Consider the following 21,249-nt stretch of genomic DNA (forward strand, 5'->3'; position numbering starts at 1 on the left):
AGGATTAGACCAAATCGAAAATGACTTCATCATTGATTCAGTAAATATAGTAGGCCCTTGCCTTGTAAATCATCATTGATTCAGTAAATATAGTAGGCCCTTGCCTTGTAAATCATCATTGATTCAGTAAATATAGTAGGCCCTTGACTTGTAAATCATCATTGATTCAGTAAATATAGTAGGCCCTTGCCTTGTAAATCATCATTGATTCAGTAAATATAGTAGGCCCTTGCCTTGTAAATCATCATTGATTCAGTAAATATAGTAGGCCCTTGACTTGTAAATCATCATTGATTCAGTAAATATAGTAGGCCCTTGCCTTGTAAATCATCATTGATTCAGTAAATATAGTAGGCCCTTGCCTTGTAAATCTGTTCAATCTCATAAGTGTTACCGGCATTATCCCCGAACAATGGTTAACAGGGATCATCAAACCAATCTATAAAGGTAAAGGTGCGAAAACAGACACAAATTCATATCGCCCTATAACCATCCTGAGCTGCCTGGGTAAACTATTTACAGGTATACTCAATGATAATCTGTTTGATTGGCATTTAGAAGTTGGTGACTAATAAGAAAGTAAGAAAGTTTATGGATAACAACTTCTTTATTATATATGATGCGACGTTTCGGTATGGATTCTTATACCGTTGTCAAGCAAGAGTGAAGTACTACAGCACAGAACAGACTTATATACATGAACAGGGATTAAGTAATAACAACATGTAGGACTGAATGAGGGGGATTAACAATAACAACAAGGCACGGTGGCAATAATGTAGTGACAATAGGAAGCCAATGGTGGTGGAGGTAAAAACAAAATATACATGCTGATGAGATTAATTAACAATGATGGCTGAGGTGCTCTAATCTGTTGTTTTTATGAGATCATTGTATGCAGAAGGGATGAGATATCCCTGGTCTCTGTTGATTGAGGGCTTGTGTCTCCGGATTTGAACTGCTTCTGCAAGTTTCCTTTTGGTGAAGTCCTGGTGGTTTTTGGATAATATCTCCACATTGTCCCAAATTATGTTGTGATTGGGGCAGTTGATGATGTGGTCTGATATTGCTGATTTTCTATCAGATTTAGTGGTAGATGATAAGTGTTCTTTGATTCTAATATTTATGGGCCGGGAGGTTTCGCCTACATAGGCCTCGCCACAGTCACAGTTGATTTTATAGACAACACCTTTGGGTTGATGTTGTCGTTTAGAGGTGTTCCTGTCATTCGCTTTCAGTAGGGTTTTTAGTGGTGTAGAGCTGGTAAAGTAGGTTTCGATGCCTACTTCTCGCTTGAGGAGACGGCTGATGTAGTGAGAGGTTTTCCCTATGAAGGGGAGGGAGATACGAATAGGTGTCTATAGAAAGCCAACCCACTCCGACCAATACATTCATTTTGACTCCAACCACCCTCTGAGAACCAAAACTGGCATTATCTCCCCCCTCACCAGACGAGCCATCAACCTTTCCTCCACCAGTCTCACTAAAGAAATACAGCACCTCCGCCATGTTTTCACCAAGTTCAACCACTACCCGTCGAAACTAGTCGATAAAATTATCAGCACCACACTCCACCCAACAAGAAAACCGGCCTCCAACAAACCTGAACCTGCACCTATTCGTATCTCCCTCCCCTTCATAGTGAAAACCTCTCACCACATCAGCCGTCTCCTCAAGCGAGAAGCAGGCATCGAAACCTACTTTACCAGCTCTACACCACTAAAAACCCTACTGAAAGCGAATGACAGGAACACCTGTAAACGACAACATCAACCCAAAGGTGTTGTCTATAAAATCAACTGTGACTGTGGCGAGGCCTATGTAGGCGAAACCTCCCGGCCAATAAATATTAGAATCAAAGAACACTTATCATCTACCACTAAATCTGATAGAAAATCAGCAATATCAGACCACATCATCAACTGCCCCAATCACAACATAATTTGGGACAATGTGGAGATATTATCCAAAACATACTCAATGATAGGCTTACGGAATATCTAGAGACTAAAGCAATTGTGTCAAAGTGTCAAGCGGGTTTTAGAGCCGGATACTTGACTATTGATAATATGTTCATAATGACATTGCTAACAGATATACTGAAACATAGTAAAAAGAAACTTTACTGTGCTTTTATAGATTTGTCCAAAGCGTTCGATAGTGTCTGGAGAGTTGGACTCTTGTCCAAGCTATACAATAACGGAATACGTGGTAGGTTCCTCACCCTAGTAAAAAATATGTACCAGAATATCAAATCATGTGTGCAACTTAATGATAATATATCAGACTTTTTCCATAGTTACTCAGGGGTTCGATAAGGTGAACATCTTTTCCCATTATTATTCTCTATATACCTCAATGACATTGAAATGTGGCTGACAAGTGAGAACTGCGAGGGAGTGAGTGTCTCTGGTTTGACAGACAATGCTTTGATATATGTACAGTACTAGTTGTTGTTACTACTCTATGCTGACGATACAGTCTTGTTTGCCACTAGCCCTAAATCTTTGCAACACTCACTAAACTCTTTCAAAAGATACTGCGACAAATGGAAACTCTACATTAATATCGTTAAGACTAACATAGTCATATTTGGAAGTGGCAAAAGTAGAGTTAGTAAGCTATCAAGAAATTGAGATTGTTGACCATTATTGTTATCTTGGATTTGTATTTCACAAAAATAGAAAATTTACCTTCGGTTTGAAATCATTAGCTGTGAGTGCCACAAAATTTATGTATATACTTTTAAGAAATGCTCGTAACCTTGATCTACCACTTGACTGTACGATTAAAGCCTTCGATGTCATGATATTCCCAATTCTTTTGTATGGTGCAGAAATTTGGGGGTATTCAAACTCAAATATAAATATTCTTGAAAAAGGTACATCTGAAGTTTTTGAAGTTAGCATCAGGTCTTAAAATGTCTACATCTAACTTTATGGTGTATGGCGAGCGTAGCTAGCAGAAAACCATTAACAATTCCGATAGCTAAAAGAATGATAAGCTACTGGCATAAACAAGTGTCAGGAACGGAAAAACTATCGTGTGACCTTTTAACTTTTATCACATCAGATGTATCTTCCAACTATCAATCTCCTTGGGTTAGCCACAATGAATCAATATTAAACAACTGTGGTCTTTCATATGTATTACTGATGCCAAGCTTATATGACAGACAGTGGTTGGTTAGTATGATCGACACGATTCTCAGTGATCAGTTTTTTCAATCATGGAACAGTTCAGTTACTAACAGTTCAAAAGGCTTTTATTATAAATATTACAATAAATTACCTAAATTTGAAAATTACCTTTATCTACTAAAATCTATTTCTTATCCCTTACTTAAATTTAGAACTACAAATCATAAACTACCAACTGAAAAAGGTCGCTGGACCAATACACCAAAAGAAAATAGAACCTGCAACCTTTGTAATTCATCAGCCATAGCAGACGAATTTCATTACATTTTTCGATTTACATCACTTGAAAGTCATAGAAGAAATCTTATAACAATTAAATATACCAAAAATGCCAGCCTCCATTCTTTCAAATTACTCTTTTCATCCAGTAAAAGAAAGGAACTGAAATCCTTTGCAACATTTATAAATATTATTGCAACACGAGTGTCATAACCTCTCACTATCATGTTTGTTGTACCCATTATATGTACTGCCATCTTGCACATCATACTGTAATTCACTCTTATACCACCTTTGGTGGTCCTATTGACAATAAAGAATCTTAAAGAATCCAATAGTGTGCGTGTTTAGTCCCATCCGGGATTCGAACCCACGCTGTAAGACTGAGGCACCTAATTGTCCCCACACAAACTCAGCAATCTAACCCACACAACCACTGCGGATGGGACTCAACCTCCAAAAGTATTTGAATCCGTACTTTACTGAGGAAGTGTAATCCCAAATAAAATAACACCCAAATGGCATTGTGTATACAAAATTGTGGAAGAAATAACTTTACACAGCGCACAGACCAACCCTTTCGATCAAACGTACATGCCACACAACGGCCGAATTTGAGAAAACAATACTCTCTTTATGATAACATAAATAGGTATACAATTCCATCGATCAAAATCGCTCTAGTCAGACATTGCCGTGCAATGTGATAGTCGCGTGAACATGGATTCCTCCCATTGCAGGCCGAGGCGACCGAGGTGGCAGATTGGGCCGAGCTTAGCCGAATGCTTGCTGGCCTATAACGAAGCACGACAACAAGCAGGATGTGACCTCAGGGTCAGGTGACGTCACTGGATAGGTCATGTCATTTGCAATCCAACCTTCGGTTGCGAGTTTTATTATCCATTAAACAGTCTTGTGGTATACAGTTTGTTTTCTTTGTGTGTTTTCACAGACACATTCCATACGTTTGCATGTCCTTATTACGGGCCCTTGGTATACTAATAACTGTTGATACAAGGGTGTATATGAATGCAGCGCTGACATGAAGGGAGCGGACTTCTGTTATGTTTGTAGTTTACTGCTACAGTCATCTGAATTACGAAGCAGCCGTCTCGTTAAAATAGTTTGCCTGAGGCTGTCTATATGGTGGAGCCGCAATAGATATTATAACGTCTATCTATGTGAACAGAAGGCTGTCAAATCGTGTTGGAAAAATTGAAATTCAACACATTCCTCAACAACGAATGTCCATGTCGAATTTGAACACGATAAAAATGAGTGACAAATAAATTCTGAAGGAGCTAACAAAAAAGAAGACGTTTGACACAGCGTGCCTATACTTGTTTTGCAAACCTATCGTTTATTCCCGATTCACGAATATTGGTTATGACATAAGCTAGTAGAACGGCGTTATCTGTTGACATGAACACTGACAAGAACATTGACATGAACATTAACTATAACGTTGACGTATGGCGTATTGAACACCTTCATATATTCCTGGTAGCTGAGTGAATGTTGTTTTATGTCGTACTCAGCAACAGTTAATTTTGTTACAGCCTGAATAAAATACGAGGCGCGATCTGACAAGTTAGTGTCCCAAAACTGGAGTCGGGTACGAGGGCACGCAATAAACCAAGTCAGTTAACCTGTACCTGTGCAAGCATTAGGAGCGTAGGACCAGTTTTCACAAAACTCTGCTAATCTGCACGCCAAGGCCCCCTGAACGATATATGTTTTTATACAGTAATGAAACTGGTCTTATGGATGAGGTAGATACATTCTCATGCTGTACTGTGTTGAGAACACAATTCAGGACAGCGACAATATACATGAAACATTCCTGTCTGGTTGGGCAAATGTGGATTTATACAGTCATTTTATGCCCTTGCCTCGGGATGGTCAGACATGGAGTTGGTACGACGTTAACTGTTTGACATGAACATTGACAAGAACTATAACGTTGACAGTGTTTGACGTCAAATAAGGTCCAGTGTGATACTAGCTGGAACATATAAAAGGACGAGAGGCTCCGTAACAAGGTGAAGTCACTATTGCTATTGAACACAATCACAAGTGAATCACGCATACCATAAAGGTGACTTACACACAGTATTAAAAGTCATAAGGATTTCTCTCTGGTGAGACCTGAGTCTTACTCTAACTCTAAACTGCATACCGACATGGGTGTGTCACTGCTCTGGGTGCCCTGAAAGAGAAGTAAATATTTTCGAATGTTTACGTATCATAAAAAACCGCAATTAAACACATTCAAGCCATTCTGAAATATGTACTAAATCATATTAACTAGTGATCTTTTATAACAGCATTCCTTTCCCGATATTTTCAGATGCAGCTCATCGTTTACTGATAACTAAGGAAAGTTGAACTGTCAAACAAAACAGGACATACATGACTCTGAGCATTAGGTCTGTATATATTTTAAAGCTTGCCCCGGGGCAGTGTTTCAACACATTTCCGACTTCTGAGAAAGTATTCATACTTACGAAGTTGCATATAATCTGTCTCAACGCTGGAAAGAATACGCCAAACTAAGTTCAGATTTTATCGAAAGGACTTATTGACAGAACTTCTGCAACGCATTTCATATCTCTTTGGAAGACACAAACACGTATTTATTAATATATTTTAAGTTAAAACAAACATTGCGTAATCAATTATATTTAACAGTTATTTGAAAGGTCAAATCTAGTTACCACCACTTATTTCCTTCTGAACAGAAGTGTGCAGAGCGTGCATCGTCACATACAACCTGTATGTATATATATTTGTATGGAGATATGCCAACATTAAAGATGTCGTGCTCGACTAGCGAGCGAGAAGCACGCACTGCTTAGAATAAACACGCAGTACACGTTATCCACCTCGTGTAAACATCAGCCCAGGACTCTTTCTGCTGCTTTATATTTAGCCTGGGTCGTCAAATCGGAATTTGAATGTGATTTATTTGCAAATTCGGCGAGGATTCATGTTTCTGATGCAGCGTTACAAGGCCTCCCTCCTGCTGTCTCCCGCCCATGTACAGTCTCAAAAGGGGCTGTATACATTTCCCCTGGGGCTTAGTGACATAAATGCGTATCCATTTCTATTATAAAAGGCGTGTTTCGGTCGGTGAAACGTCATGGCTCTTGCGTATTAAGATAGCAAGCTGTTAGGTCTTCGGTATGTTGAAATCTGACTTTCATCCTGTAAACAGCTATAATATTGTTGAGATTGTTTCGGGGGCGGGGCACGCACGCACGCACACACTCGCACACCCATCCATCTGCACAGATTGACTGACCCGCTCTCTCCGATCGGCAGCCAATGGCCTACCTGTCCCCAATGACGACAGTACATCGTGGCATTATACGTTGACGAGACTACGCCGGGCATGTCTTGGAAAATATATGACATAGTGGTCACTTCCTGGTTCTACAGCTACTGTCAGGCTTGAGACTCCTGTGGTTTGAGACAAGCATACATCATTGTCGCACACGAGTCATCGTGACGATTTACCTGAACACAACAATGTCACTGCTGTCAAGACGTATAGAACATCCGTGTGATGATGGATTCTCACCCTGGCTTGTGACTGTGTCCTCCTCATCCACGTCATAGGTGAGTTGAGGTGAGGTGAGTTGAGGTGAGGTGAGGTGAAATGGCGTTTAACGTCGCCCTTAAGAATATTTCGCCCATATGACGACGTGCATGCGTGTGTATGTGTGGCTGCTTGTACTAGCCCAGCCTTAGACTGGTTTTATAGTGCTAGATCACTGAGATACCATACCGCAGCTTAGCATGAATACCACACTCACACACATTATACTGACTCCGAGCCGACCAGTCCTTGTTGTACCCATTAATGCAGAGCGCCAGGCAGGGGCCAACAAGTACCATATTTTAACGTTTTTTGATATGACGCGACGGAAGCTCTAACCACTACACCACGGAGGCGGTCTCATCCACGTCATAGGAATCTTTTTCCAATGTATTGTCTGGTTTGAAAGAGTTAGTGAGTGAGTGCGTGAGTGCGTGAGTCTGATGTTACAGATCAGCCGTCCACCGATGCCTCGTCCCCCCTCATCTTTACAGTTCACACTCTTCAATGTCCTCACGGCCACACACAAAACATGACTTGCGTTTTCGCAAACAGCTTGTGGCATTTCTTTTTAATAGACAATCACATATTGCTCAGCTTTTAGGAGAGATTTTTTTATGATTATGTTCTTTTGTTGCTCTTTTTTGTCACATGATCTTTCATCCGGATTACACTATTGTAACACGGTGTATTTATACCAGCGTGTAAAGGCCTACTGAATGGACTCACCAGACCGTCCCGTGTCATGGATGAGAACATTGGCTCTACCATATGGTTGTTATCACATAAGTTTATTCAGGGCAACAGGTTGGTTCAAGGATAACGATGCACGGACGACAGAGGCTAAGCGATAAAAATGGATCTTGTCCACAGGAAACAAGAAACACCCGACCCTAAATTTTATGTAAAATACATATTATTAATTACATACGAAAATCGTCATTTGCAGAGTATTTAGTAATTCAGCTGAACTTTGTATGTTATCATCAGTGAGTGGTTTTATTCCATTCCTGGTGTTACCCGTTTATGTTTTGCTGGATTATTGTAATATGCTGCATAAAACCATACTCACTCATTAAGTCAAGACAAATGTAATATTAAAAGGGGGCTGTGAAATGTGGGCAAGAGTTTTGGCACCATCTTTGGAAAAATCAGTAATTCTCAGCACCTCAACTGTTTCCTTATGCTTACGAGGCAGAATTTCTGCCAAGATTGGCATGATTAAAATGGTATAAGTATAACCTCCACAATATATCGACGGTCTGATATAAGACAATTATAGTCAAATCACCAGTTGCCTTCCGTTGACTTATCCAACTGCGTTAGACACGAAAAGAGATCTATGCGTGAAGACTCAGAGATTCGCAAAAGCCTGATTTCACCACTATTTTATTGTAATTTATGTTTAGAAGGTTAAGATATAGTCGGAATCGTGAAATGGACGCTGCTTTGAGATGATATTTCGACACCTATTACTCCCAAATCGGCGGATAAACTACACTGGTTATTTTCTGACATTGACGTTTTCTATCATGATTATTCTTTCGAAAATGTTTTTGTCACATTTTTTTAGTTAGAGCCTAACGTATACTTTTTGATTGTTATGTCCATTCAACCGTCAGTCCTTCATGCAACTGTGTGAAGGCTGTGGTTGTGTAATTTTGATTAAACATAGATTGGTTAAAGAAATGAATTTGCAATGAGAATTCATAGATGAGCGTTTATCGAATTTGTCTTTTAAGTTTTTAAAAGTTTTAAAGAAAATTTAAAAAAGATAAAACAAAATAGAAGTATTGTGTAAATGCTGACAATAATCCAGAACATTCTTTGGATACATTATAGTTTCAGATACATTCAAATTAAAATCAAACACTGGTTAAAATCAATTAAACGGCAATAGTTTTTCTTTTTCGTTTCCGAATTCTTGGTTAGTTGCCTAATCATCAAATAGTTTTATGTTTTCAAAATGTACGTGCTTAGTCACTCACGTTTACTGGCGGTATATATGATCATCTGGGGTATTGATCCCAATCCGCCAGACCAGTCGCCAGTGAGTGAGTGAGTGAGTGAGTGGGTTTAGTTTTACGCCGCACTCAGCAATATTCCCGCTATATGGCGGCGGTCTGTAAATAATCGAGTCTGAACCAGACAATCCAGTGATCAACAGCATGAGCATCGATCTGCGCAATTGGGAACCGATGACATGTCAACCAAGTCAGCGAGCCTGACCACCCGACCCCGTTAGTCGCCTCTTACGACAAGCATGGGTTACTGAAGATCAATATTCTAACCCGGACCTTCACGGGTCCCAGTCGCCAGACCTCCTAATAGTGGTTTTGTTGCTGCAGTGTGCAATCGGCCCATTGAGCTACCATACCCGATGTAGGAGGTCGTCGCCCATACAATCAACCACTGGTTTGCTTAAGATGCGTTCTCGTCGTGCGGCTTGTAATGGCAGCTTGTAACACACGACTTGTAGTAATGTTATAGGGACTAATTCAGGACAGCCATCGTCCAAATATTTAAAAAGTCCAAAACTATGTACTCAAGACATGTGAGACTTTATTGTAATATATATATGACGCTAAGCTGTATTTTTAATCACTGCTGTACATCCTTATCACTACCGCATTGTAAATTGACTTGTCAGCCCATTAATTATTGTATAAGACATTTATAACCTTCATTGGTAATCCCCCTTGGCCGTGTCTGCCATCACATCAACTGGTCAAGGAAGTGCTATTGTTTTTCTGTCTGACCATTGATGAGTCGTTGCCTGTCCATTGTTGTCAAAAAACTGTATATATACTTAGTATGCTCACATCTAGACAGTGAAGGAGTACGAGTTCGGTATTTGGACTGTCTGTTGGGACGACCACGAGCAGGATAATGCCGCTCGTAGGAAACGCCCTGGGGTTGAGCAGGTACTCCGCTCACCTCGCTCATGTCTTGTGTATTTGTTTGTCATGTACTAAAGACGTTTGAACGCAACTATGCCTTCGTCTTCATCAACGCACGCTTCATCTTAATTATGAGCTAATTCCCCAGTTGACGCATATCCACGCGTTGACAGTAACATGAAATGTCGTAACGTTGCTGTTGTTTTCTTTAAAGTGTATTTTAAAGTGTATACAACTCATTTCATGCGAGATTCCCAAGAAGGACATGCGACATGGATTACCAAGCGAATGAGGGACGCCAGCACTAGTATCCGCGTATCCATCGCAGTCACTAAAGGATGAAGAGAAAACTACATTGGTGTCAGTTCGCAGCTGAATTCTCTGTCGACTTCCGCGTTTAATCCACTGCTCCGACAGCTAGAACAGGAAGATCATAGGTCGTTGAAGAATATTCCCCGCATGAACAAGAAACATTTTGAAAGAGGGTGGGTCTGGTTGTATTGACATTGTGAAGATTCACTGAAGATATATAACGATTAGCAGACACACATAGGGTATAGAACCCGTGTCATCTGCGTTACATGCGTTCATTACTAGACACCATATAGGTAGTTATGGAGTCAACGGGGCTCCTTGTTGTGCACGGTGGGGTTGTGTGTTGGCTGACTCACATGCCTGATATCACACGTGCTTCATGCGGTGATACCGTGGCCGTCTTATTGTTGGTCACGAGGACTAGCCGCGTGTTCAAGATATGCCGTATCACCCTGCAGCCACATTCCAAGGTTCTCAATGTAACGTGGTTCACGTATTATACAAGAATGATGAATTGAATGCATTTGACTTGCATTTGGTGACTTATGTTAATAAGGGCATTTATTCGTTATACCTTTTAAAGGAGATTTGTTATTAACAGGTTATAGTATAACATTAATTTATTGAATATGTGATATGTTAATTTCTCAAGTTACGCAAAAACTTATCGAAAATGTGTCAGAAACGCGAAAACACACCCACGTTGGAGCGTGGCAGCCAAAGACACCAAGACAGCTACAACATAGGATCCCTTTCAGCTCTTACAACTGCAGGACAGGCAATGAACCGTTTCTCTGCGATTTCAGCTCAGACAGCAATGAACCGTTTCTGCGACGTCAGTGGTGTCAAGGACACATACAACAGCGATGGAGACGTTTTTGGTCAATTGACGAATCACGTTTTTTGCTGCTCCATAGAGACGGAAGACGTCGCGAGGAACGTTACGCTCGAAACTGCATACACTAAGTAGACAGGTATGAGGGCAAAGGTGTAATGATGTGGGCTGTCATCTCCCATCCCGATAGAACTGACTTGGTACACGTCCGGGCAACTTAATTCCCCATTATGCAACTAGAAACGGCATTTTCAGCGCGACAACTCCGATCTCACACGGCAAAACTGACAACGGTCTCTTTGAGGATCCACAACATCGAAGCACTGTTGGGGCCCTCAGATCTAAAGCCCATCGAACATTTATGCTATGCTCTAGATCAATGTTTGCGATCACGTCGGCCGCAATTTGTGATCTGATTAGTTTCATAGGGCAACGCTGCCAGTCAGTTCTGGACTCTAATGGCGGTCATACAAGATACTGATAACAGATGACCTTCGCTTTGACATTCGATTTTTATCATGGCTTTGACGTCGATTTTTTTCATGTAAACTTCGGTCAGTGAAAAATGATTTGCGCCAAATCACAACAAATGATATTATGATTTCTTGATTATTTATATAACACATACAGTAAGCATCTGAAAACGACCTTTGCGTTTATTGTTTTGCAGAGTATATGTAAGCTTCTTTTCAAGGGGCTGCAAAATTGCTGATGCTGGGTTAGGCTGTAATCACCTAAGTTAACGCATTCGTTCAATGTATGCAATAATACAGCACAAGCATTCCAGTTTATTAGCCGAGTAAGTTTCTCAAAAGGAGTTAAGGATCACCCAAATCTTTCATATTAACGATAGTACGGGTGCTCCTTATTTACTTCATGTTGTATGTTTGTGTTGGTATAACGGTACTTGTAATGGACTTATACGTCTGATGGTTATGGAAAACGTTTCTCGTGTTCATGACAAAACTTCAAAGGAGCTGAAACGAGGCGTTTGTTGATGTTTTTATGGGTTTGGCAATTGCCATTTCTATAACGTCTTGCATGTGAAGGCTTTTGTTTACATTGTAATTATCATTGTGGAGAATGCTCTAATATTTTATGGAATGTAAACATTTCAGTCTGTGGGAAAAGTGTTTATTTATGAGGAAGAGAGTTTTTATGGATGTCAACTTCTTTATTATAAGGAACGTTTCGGAGTATATCCTTACTCCTTCATCAGGTGGTGAAGAAGTAAGGATATACTCCTTATAAACTCTCTTCCTTATGTGTATCACTTCTTAATTCCATTCAAAGACCTGTTTCTTTAAGACTGTGAAATCGAACAGGAGCCATTAATTAAAATAAAATAACGAATACACGTAACATGAAGGGTATAGATATTCACAACCCACACAGATACTTAAAGTCAAAGTATCTTATGTTGTAATATTGAACAAAGGATCAAGGAATCTGGCATCGAACTCATGCTCTCAGGATTCACGCATAAGGAATACAACTCTTTTACGGCAAACAGCGCCACCTGTGCCACCATTCTGTTTTAAGTCTAAAATATAATACCTTCATGACTTGTAAGCTCATGATATGTGACGTAGATCTTAAAAACTAGATTTGAACGTTCATCTGAACAAAACAAAAAGGATAGGAATCATGAACATTTTTGTGATATATTTCAAGTGAAGGCTGAGCAGGCAATTTGTTCAGGTAAGATGGGTATATTTACAATGTGTTGCTAACATTAATACAAATCGCGATGTTACCTAGTACATATTGAACCATGGCAAATAAACCAGATAAAGGCCCACACATATGTCCATGACTGCCCGTTAGGACTCGATACAGCACACGTATTACACACGCATTGGCGTATGGTGATGGTGTGTCTTCACGAATGTAGCGGGTATGTTTCACGTGTGTCTAGCGGAGCATAGCAAACTTATCAGTCCCTGGCAGTCCGTTGATTTATTGTTATCTAAAACCCTCCTAGGGCTCCGTCTGAAAGAAGTATTGACAAACTGAACGTTTAATGCTATTTATGTGCATGGCGCCAAAGTAATAGCGCAATGTGTGTACCCTTGAGGAGAATTTCTTTATTATGTTTATTAATAACTGCAATATCTCTATATCCCCTCTGTTGATGTTTTTGTTTATTGGAAGGGAGTGACACGTCTGAACCACACACCAGTACTTGTCTGCACGGTTATATTTGTAGAATAAAATATTTGTGCAATTTATAGTCACCTCTCGTATATTTTCGTTTTCGGTTGCAAAATCCCATTAATATAACCCGTTGAGAACCGAACGTTTTTCTACCATACGAAAGAGTCATCGGTCTAGAGTGGCGTTGTGGGATAGCTTATGTGCACGCAAATAAATATAAGCCTGGTTGTTGGAGAAGTTTGTACATTTGTTACGTTCAACAAGACCATCCAGAATCAAACTAGATGGTAGGTCGCGGTGGTTTTGCGCTGTTCATGTTCATGCATGCTTTGTAGATAAGGGTGTTGTTTTTGAAGTGATACAAACTTAAAGGTCACATGCAACCAAAAAATCAAACATAATTAAAACACAATTATCACTTATTCATGACATATAATATACATTGCTGGTTATGAAAAAACATATAAACAAAATTATAAGCGTACAATCGCAAATCAAATGTGCAATATTGTGTACTTGGGTTTACTTCCCAAGAAACGAAGCAGCCGGGATACCGAACCCAGTCAGAGCGGGTGGGTGTGCACTCAAGTGTAACGGCAGGTTCATTTGCAGATGCCCTCACGGCTCATTGTGTGTGTATATATAGAGATGTTGGGTTTTGTAAATACATGCTCATTTTTTGTGTATAACATTTTGCAATCAACAGACATCATAACATGTCATGTGTTCAAGTATCACACCTCCCTGTCTGTGTAATTACATAATGTGACAGAGACCGAACTCGAGCCATAAATCAATGCGTTTTGTTTATGGTGTATAGCCTGATTGGTGTTAAGTTCAAATTGCATGTGGTCAGTGATCGCAGTTGTGTATTGAATATTGTCATTAGCAGACAGGCAGGCAGACACACAGGTGCCAATAAAACAAGACATTGAGTTTTGTTTGTGACACCGACATATCTATATCACAGTTAGAAATTCTGTCAACGCTAAATAATGACATTGCTTTTAAGTATCGAACTGAGAAAGTGACTCGGTAAGAAGAACGTGTGGTGAAATAGACAAATGAAATTATATAAACAGTTTATTTACTGTCATAACATATAAAAAGCTCGCGCCTGTGAGATATCAACAAAACATTAGGAAAATAGCTCACACCAAAGCCTTCACCGAGTATATATTCACCGGACAGCCCGCTTCCAAGTTGCGCGAACCTATTTCACTGCGCACGTGCTATGAGCGCAGCCCAGCTGTTGAAACCAGTTTTCCCCCGAAAAGTCGGGGGAAAATTAGTGAATCGTTTGAACTCCGATTTCGCGCGGTTTTTTTCATCGCGTTATTTTTCAACTTTATAAGTTGAATTTGCATTTATGATGATTTGTTTCGGTAAGTCCATACCGAAAGGTAACAGAATCTGCAAAGTTGAGTTTTACGTTGCATGTGACCTTTAAAGCACAACCATCATTTAAGGAATATTGACAACAGAGGTGTCTGTCCAGTATGACATTGCACAGAAAACGACAGGTCAAGGTCACGAGGACTCAATGTCCATCAGTGTCTGACCCCAGGGATGAGAGTGAATCACACGTTGTGAATGTTACCAGCCAAGCCTTTAGCTGATATGACCTTTGTTCCGGTGGTTCAGAATGACGTCCGATGTATGTATTTAACGTTGTAGCAAAAGAGGATAGGGGATCAGTACTGTGTCGCGAACTAGCAGTTGAACAGTAAAACAATACGTGTTTTAAACAGACAGCGTTCAATGCTTGACGTTTCACATGCAAAACATAAACGTGCATTGATCCCGATTTTTGAGGTACTACGTAGTTCAGCCGTTAGAGGGTGTTTCAATCCGAGTGACACACCAGTCTAAAATGTCAGATAAATGTAGTACACAGGCATAAACAAGATATTCTTCGGCCGTTAATCACATTAACACCATACTCAGACCCTCTCAACCTTGTTGGCACGTGATCAGTTTGACCTAGCATCGACGCAGTGGATTGGGGTCAGATGTACTGAAAGTAAACATTTGACCAACCGCTAGCGGAGATACGAACCAGTCGCAAGGAGCGCGTATGATGCACACATGCCCCCAACAATAAGCACATTTCCCTCAATACGTTGATAATGAACCGTGATAAGAAACGTGATAAGACACGACGAGTACATCTACGAATTCATGTGAATATACGAACAGAAAATGTTGCATGCTCGGCCACGTTTTCACTCGAAAGCATTCGGATATTTTGCAACTAAACTAAAAAAACCCACAATCCACAGGTGAGAAAAGCTAACGTAAAAACGGGCATAACAAAATGGACTGGGCTGGTGGTGGTGGTGGGAGTGGTGTCACTGGAGGCCATTCTAAAGCAAAAATGAATAATATTGATTACCAGTGGAGATAATCTCAGACATTTACAAAGAGTCAGTTGTCAAGGATTTGAGCAGATACGTTTAAAAGTTATGTATTGCCTACATTCAACAAAAGAACACGTCATCGGTCAGTTTCTTTAATATACAACCGGGGAACAAGGTAAGTATTTAAACGACGACTCTAACATACATTACTCTGACTAATAACAACTTCAAAATTAATGCACTGTGCATACTTTATCTCTTTTGTTTTCAGTATCAGTGAAAGATGACGTAATTGGAAAATATGCATCCCTCATCCCTACAACCTTCAGGAAACCTGTATTACTTAGCACGAGGGTGGTGTGTGTCAATGCCAACAAGTTGTGGAGAAGGTGCAAAGGCCTTTTTGGCTGACGTTTCATAGCAACCAGCAACCCCTTTTCCCGGAAAAGATGAAGCCGACCGCCCAACCTACAACTTTTACGTCCCCCCCAACTCTGATGGTGAGAATAATATTATAAGCTAATGGGTTTTAGTGCAATCGTTGTCCCAATTTCGGCATTGAACGCAGGACAATCAAAGCGAGCAAAAAGTGTGGCGTATATCCCTGTACGTGCGGTTGCTTTGGTAGCTAACAGTCGCCGTAGGATGGTGAATAGCTATGTTTGTTACATCACCGAGTTTGCAGGTATTTGATTAAGTCTTTTTTCTTATGTACAAATATACAAGAAAGCATGTTTGGGAAAGAAGTTGTTTACATAACTGTATCTGCATTACTGAGCCAATGTTAAACGTCACACATTCAAATAATGTATGTTTGAAAACGAAAGAGGACAGTTTGATCAGTAAGGAACGGACCCTTATCATAAGATTAAGAAGTTTGAACTTCATAATTTCCCAAATCGAGATGAAAATGGATTTATAATAGGCCAAACAGAAGCCCCATTTTCAAACGTCTCCATGTTGTCTCCTTCGCCAGTATGTACTGAGATCACGTCCTAAAGCTCTAAAGCTAAAAACACCGGGTGATGTTACATACGACGCAAGCCCTAAATTACATAAAATGAATAAACTCTGAACACCATCTTGGGGAAAGAAACTTAAACAATGAATCAAATAAAGCAATAGTAAAGTGAAAAGCCTTACCACTGGAATTATAAAACAGTATCTTCTTGGGCGGCAAAACCTACATCGAAAACTATATATAATCAGAAGTTCGCCAAAGAAAACACATCTTTATGTTCTCTCAAACCTTACGTTTTCTCCTTTAAACCTTGTTTCTGGCCTTGACACATGCGACTGTGTCACGTGATACCCGTTGCCGTGACAACTCAGCCAACAGGTAAATATTTGTCAGTTTAAGTCCATTCTGAAATGTGTATTTAGTATTGCTATACACGTAGGTCATTCACATCTTTCAAACGGTGTAGAGTTTGAATGTAGAAGTAAAGTTGTTGTTGAATTTTTCATTTGTGACGGATCCTGTTGTAGGCTGACCTAATTTTCTTCGAGCATGAAAACCGAATTAAGCTGTGTTTGAAAGCACGCACGTCTGACTGTCACTGGGACACACGGCCATGTCATGTACACAATGAACGTTCTTATGATTGTGTATATTTATAAAAGGAACAGAAGTAGTTCGTGTAATGAAACACGTCTTGAATCAAGACAAATGAAATGGACTAAGTTGACACTAGATGCACAGCCCCTTTGCACTACATGCAGTTTGCATAAACATATGCATAAACGTAAGCATAAGCATAAACCCTTTGTATAAGCATCAATGTTTGTATAAGCATCAAAGGCTAATCAAGTGCTGCCTATGGTACCAGGGGCGTAGCTACCATTATAAAAAAAGCCCCGGCTTACACATGGTTGTTGCTAAAAGGTTGGGCAAGTCCTCAATACTATCTTAATATAAAGCTTTGCAACCTGTCGGGCTTACACGAAAACATTGGCTTGCTACGCGCCTGGGTACAGGTGAAAATTAGGAAAGTGCCTCATTTTGTCACCGATGCATCAAATTTTGAAATTTCTTCCACATGTCTACAAGTAAACGTTTTGTGTCAGGAACATGTTCAGAACACTTTAAACATTGAAAAAGGTTTACAAATTAATACTTGATTAGAAATGAAATCGACCACAGTTGAAGGATAGTAATGGTAATGGATCGATCATAAATGGTTTGATCAGAGTAAGTCGATCATGATTAAAGGATAGATGATGAACATTCGTCGATCATAGTTAGATAGATGATGATAATCGGTCGGTCACGATTTAGGGATAGATGATGAGAATGGGTTTATGGAGGTTGGTCGATCATGATTTAGGGATAGGTGATGATAATGGGTCGATCATGATTTAGGGATAGATGATGATAATGGGTCGATCATGATTCAGGATAGATGATGATAATGGGTCGATCATGATTTAGGGATAGATGATGATAATGGGTCGATCATGATTTAGGGATAGATGATGATAATGGGTCGATCATGATTTAGGGATAGATGATGATAATGGGTCGATCATGATTTAGGGATAGATGATGATAATGGGTCGATCATGATTTAGGGATAGATGATGACAATGGGTCGATCATGATTTAGGGATAGATGATGATAATGGGTCGATCATGGTTTAGGGATAGATGATGATAATGGATCGATCATGATTAAGGATAGATGATAATGACAATGGGTCGATCATGATGGTTTAGGGATAGATGATGATAATGGGTCGATCATGATTTAGGATAGATGATGATAATGGGTCGATCATGATTTAGGGATAGATGATGACAATGGGTCGATCATGATTTAGAGATAGATGAGATAATGGATCGATCATGGTTTAGGGATAGATGATGATAATGGATCGATCATGATTAGGGATAGATGATGATAATGGGTCGATCATGATTTAGGGATAGATGATGACAATGGGTCGATCATGATTTAGGGATAGATGATGATAATGGGTTGATCATGATTTAGGGATAGATGATGATAATGGGTCGATCATGATTTAGGGATAGATGATGACAATGGGTCGATCATGATTTAGGGATAGATGATGATAATGGGTCGATCATGATTTAGGGATAGATGATGACAATGGGTCGATCATGATTTAGGGATAGATGATGATAATGGGTCGATCATGATTTTTAGATGGATAGATGATTAGGGATAATGGATCGATCATGATTTAGGATAGATGATGATAATGGGTCGATCATGATTTAGGATAGATGATGATAATGGGTCGATCATGATTTAGAGGATAGATGATGATAATGGATCGATCATGGTTTAGGATAGATGATGGATAATGGATCGATCATGATTTAGGGATAGATGATGATAATGGGTCGATCATGATTTAGGATCGATCAGATGATGATCAATGGGTCGATCATGATTCAGGGATAGATGATGATAATGGGTCGATCATGATTTAGGGATAGATGATGATAATGGGTCGATCATGATTTAGGATAGATGATGATAATGGGTCGATCATGATTTAGGGATAGATGATGATAATGGGTCGATCATGATTTAGGGATAGATGATGATAATGGGTCGATCATGATTTAGGGATAGATGATGATAATGGGTCGATCATGATTTAGGGATAGATGATGATAATGGGTCGATCATGATTTAGGGATAGATGATGATAATGGGTCGATCATGATTTAGGGATAGATGATGACAATGGGTCGATCATGATTTAGGGATAGATGATGATAATGGGTCGATCATGATTTAGAGATAGATGAGATAATGGATCGATCATGGTTTAGGGATAGATGATGATAGTTAGATTTGGAAATGTCTGTCACGTGTCTCCATAAAGGAGTTACTGAATGATTGACATTTATAACCTTGTCCTTAGCATAGTGTTAATACCCCCGTGACGCCCTTTGACATTTTCGTTGAAGAGACATGCGAAATAATAGTGTACCTCAGTAGTTGTGACCGAAGAAAGGTAAAGGCGACATCCCTACATGAAATGACAATCATACTAATTAGACGTTGGCAATAATAGTGTCATCACTGGTAGGTAGACATTCAACCTTCTACAAGATAGGCATGGCGTGTCAGGTGTAGTCGCCCGATCTGTAATAATATGACATCCACGTAACTGTCTCTTCTACTGATAATGCATGAGTGATAAAGGATGTGCCACATTTGGCAGCTGCTCATAGCACGTCAGAGAAGCAATCCTGAACTACCGGGTTTCAAGAAAGATTAAATATATCATAAACCGACGAAGTGCGTGTTATTGACACAGATAAGCTCTCTAACCTAGGTCTCTAATGTGATCACTCTGATCAGAACAAGCTCAAGACGCGCTAAGTAAGGCTTATGATGTTTGCTATTTTAACACAAACGAAAGGTCGTAGTAACTTTTTGGGCTGAACGCTGACGCGAGTAGGTGCATACCCACACAACTTCCTCGACAATTTCTATTCGACTAGATTCTCTTCACTGTAACGTTCATCAGCCTATTTAGGCGTCCATTTTAGTAATCGCCAATGGTATATATAACACTTACAAATTATCACAGTGTATGTTTTCGATCGATCGATCGATCGATCGAGAGAGAAGAGAGAGAAGAGAGAGAGAGAGAGAGAGAGAGAGAGAGAGAGAGAGAGAGAGAGAGAGAGAGAGAGAGAGAGAGAGAGAGAGAGAGAGAGAGAGAGAGAGAGAGAGTACGTGTCTTTGTATAAAAATAGATAAATAGATTCGCCCCTTTTCTGAAGCAGTCAGCGTGCTAGGAAACTTTAGTTCGTGTATTTTCAAGGGACTTGTTCATGAAGGGTTCGAATCCCGGTTTGCCTATATTATGTTCGTGGGTTTGTCAGCACCATAGCTGTGTTCGTGGTTTGTAAGTAGTAAATCGACCTGCATCACTTCGCCGCTTTGAACAGTATGCAAGTTATATCTCGGCGTGCCACCAAGATGAGAAAACTCAAGCTGACCACAGACCTTTACAACTTTGGTATAAACACATGGGCATGTGCATGGTGCTATATGATATTATGACTTGAATGTCAGGGCTTGGCTACGGGGGCAATCACTGTCCCAACCACACATCCAGTTTGCAATATTTAAGAATAAACACCTGCTGTGATGTAATGAATTCAAACTAAATCCAGGACCCATTGCTATGTAAGTGATGCACTCAGTATGCAAGAAAACACGAAAACCGTCAGCGATGAATCTGAAACATGATTTGACACCACCACAGAAGGAATAGCTATACGTGCACTGTCCAACAATGGCAAAAGAGGTAGGTACAGAATTGGCCAACTGGTTGTAGAATCTGTAGCAGTGATGAAAACGATCGAAGGAGTACATTACAATCTAACACATCTTCAACATAGGAACCAAGGCAGGCTTGGGAACGACATAGCAACACCGGACAGCTCAAGCAAAGTTATAATGATAAGACGCCACAAAACGACATTCTGTCTTTAACATGGAACACATCCCGACTGTGAACTACAATCAGTCAAGATATAGTAACCATGATATGCAAGAACGGGATATCTTAAAGATGTTATCAACGACGTATATAAATACATGGCAGATAACTATCTTAATCTTGGTCGCTGTCTGATAATAAGCACCAAAAACACAAAAACAAAACA

General features: G+C 39.9%; 1 long non-coding RNA gene across 1 annotated transcript; it reads right to left on the reverse strand.

The window, feature by feature from the left end:
* Nucleotides 1-354: 354 nt before the first annotated feature.
* LOC124283758 lies at nt 355-2,130 on the reverse strand. The gene is made up of 3 exons (XR_006900393.1): nt 1,994-2,130; nt 1,496-1,500; nt 355-539 (listed from the first exon to the last, which is right to left on the reverse strand). It is a non-coding gene; the product is annotated as an uncharacterized LOC124283758 (long non-coding RNA).
* Between the last annotated feature and the right edge of the window lie 19,119 nt (nt 2,131-21,249).

This window comes from Haliotis rubra, unplaced genomic scaffold (genome assembly GCF_003918875.1).
Source record: "Haliotis rubra isolate DU_JTF1 unplaced genomic scaffold, ASM391887v1 Scf32, whole genome shotgun sequence".
Taxonomy (NCBI): Eukaryota; Metazoa; Mollusca; class Gastropoda; order Lepetellida; family Haliotidae; genus Haliotis; species Haliotis rubra.